The 2,532-nt window shown below is 40.6% G+C and overlaps 1 long non-coding RNA gene across 1 annotated transcript; it reads right to left on the bottom strand.

Annotated features, from left to right (window-relative positions):
- Positions 1-610: 610 nt before the first annotated feature.
- On the bottom strand, positions 611-2,206 carry LOC133302923 (uncharacterized). The gene is made up of 3 exons (XR_009750400.1): positions 1,951-2,206; positions 1,592-1,666; positions 611-874 (listed from the first exon to the last, which is right to left on the bottom strand). It is a non-coding gene; the product is annotated as an uncharacterized LOC133302923 (long non-coding RNA).
- Between the last annotated feature and the right edge of the window lie 326 nt (positions 2,207-2,532).

Genomic DNA, 2,532 nt, shown 5'->3' with positions numbered 1-2,532 from the left:
GCTCAAGTTATGACAATTTTACTAACTCAGGTGTATGCTGAAAAACTACGCGGGCAGGGCGCTTAAGCTCGCTCCAGGGCGCTTAAGCGCCCACAGACAGAGGGAATTTACATTTTTTAGCCACCAAGGGCGCTTAAGCTCGCTCCAGGGCGCTTAAGCGCGCTACCTGGGCGCTTAAGCCCCCATTTTGGGCGCTAAAGCCCCATGCGGCAGAAAGCTTTTGGTCTTCACAGGTGCATCAGGGCGCTTAAGCCCCCTCATGGGCGCTTAAGCCCCCTGAGCAGGCTTAAGCCTCCATTTGCAGGCTTAAGCCCCCTCTTCTGGGCAATTTTCTATACTCATATTTTTCATGCATCTTTCTTGAGGGAATCAATCCTACACATTTTACAACCTATTTAACAAGCTTGTGATATCCCTATATCATTGCTCAACTCTCATCCTCTCATCATTGATTTAACGGAAATTGGGCAGCATAATCTTTGTTTTCTCAACGTTTCCCAACTTAGCACAAGGTACCTAATTGACTTTCCAGCTCAACATATCCAATACATAAAAATACATTCATGCATTTAACTTACAGTAAGCATCATACACCAATATCTTCATTACTTACAATATTACATCATGTCTTAATTACAAATCTCATATACATGCCAAAGGACTTAGCTACAAAATGAACATGATCAAAGCAAGTAACCCTGTATCAGATACCCATTACTACTACAATGATCATGCACTAAGTCCTCCAAAATACATCATGTGGCATCAAAATATACATATAGCAATGCTAAATGGCATGCAACTCAACATGTCCAGCTATCAGGTACAGTCTACTCACGCTTCTTGCCTCGATCAACCTCACCTCTATCAGTACCTGAAATGATGCCCCACAACACGGGGTGAGATATACGAATATATCACAGTAAACCAGAGGTCCTTGGAGATCACTCCACCCTAAGGTTCACTTTGATGTACACATAATCATAATAGCTTAACACATTCTTATCCACACATCACATGGAATTCCAAGAGAGATCCACTATGGGCTGTTTCTCTTAGGCTCTTACCACATGGAGATCCACATAGGGCTGTTTCCAAGGGAAGTCCTTTCCTCAATCTATTCCAAGAGAGATCCTCAAAGGGCTGTTTCTCTTAGGCTCTTACCACATGGAGATCCACCTAGGGCTGTTTCCAAGGGAAGTCCTTTCCTCAATCTAGGAACCTCCAAGAGGGATCCACATAGGGCTGTTCCTCTTAGGCTCTAACCACATGGAGATCCACATAGGGTTGTTTCCAAGGGAAGTTCCTACCAATCATCCTCATCATAATACTATCACTTATAACCTCAATATTAATCCTCAACCATTACCTCATTCATTATTGCTACTTCTATAATCATTCCTCAATTACTCTTAAACAATCAAACATCAACCAATAATCATCAATCAATCATAACATGTATCAATGCATGAATCAATGCATGAGCATACAATCACTATCATAATTACATATCACATCTCATAAACCATTTCTCCTCAACGGAGTATGGTGGAACACTCAATGGGATCAACCACAAGGTCCAAAGGTTTACCTTGCTCTTTGAGCTTTCCTCAATTGCACACAACCCCAAGGGTTGGTCACTCCACTTGGTCCTCTTGCCTCAATCCTATGAACACAAGGAATACAATCAAACAATGCTAACAATGCAAGGAAATCCATAGTTCCAAGCCTAGATTTCTCCAAACATCAAAGCATACTAAAATAACACTATAAACTCATTTCTACCGATTAAATGTCATTCCTAGCATTTTTCACAACATACTCTAAGCCTCATTCTTCCTTGAACATAGCCAATCTACTCAACATTTCATAAAAACCCTAAAACACTATTCATTAACCCTAAACTCATGCAAATCTCCAAGAATCATGTGAAAGAGAGTGGAAACTTACCACCAATGATCACACAATAGAGGAATGAGTGTTCCTCAAGCTTCCATGGAGGTAGAAACTCCCAAAACCCCACACTTCTCAAAAGGGGCGAATCTTTGGGGACCAATATCTCTCTCCACAAGGACTCCCACTCAAAACCAAGCTAGGATTATGAAAGAGGGGAAGATTTAGAGTAGTTTAGGCTTTTGAATCACCCAAAACGGTTGGGATTTGCTCCCACTAGGTTTTCCCTCCTTCTTCCTCTCTTCTCCCTCTCTTCTCTTATCCTCCTTTCTGTTTGCTGTCGACGGGCAATGGGGGGGGAAATGGGTTCTTCTTTGTTCTTTAGTCACTTAACATAGGTTAAGTGACTTTAAGCGGGTATTGGTTCGTCTATCTATTCAACTCCATTAATTACCAAACTTTACCCAAAAGTCTGGAATATTATTCTAGGAATATTACTATTTTTATTTTTATATTTTGGGTACTTTCGCCAGTACCCATTTATACCCCTAATTTTCACTGAGTACACTTTTTAACTCTAAGTGACTCAGATTCATTTAATTAAGTCTTTTACTTAATTTTACTCACTAAAACATGCTT

Source organism: Gastrolobium bilobum, unplaced genomic scaffold (assembly GCF_033153095.1).
Source record: "Gastrolobium bilobum isolate Gb01-03AN ecotype WA unplaced genomic scaffold, APGP_CSIRO_Gbil_v1 utg55918, whole genome shotgun sequence".
Taxonomy (NCBI): Eukaryota; Viridiplantae; Streptophyta; class Magnoliopsida; order Fabales; family Fabaceae; genus Gastrolobium; species Gastrolobium bilobum.
The sequence above is the reverse complement of the archived record's forward strand: the minus strand, read 5'-3'. Positions and strand labels throughout refer to the sequence as shown.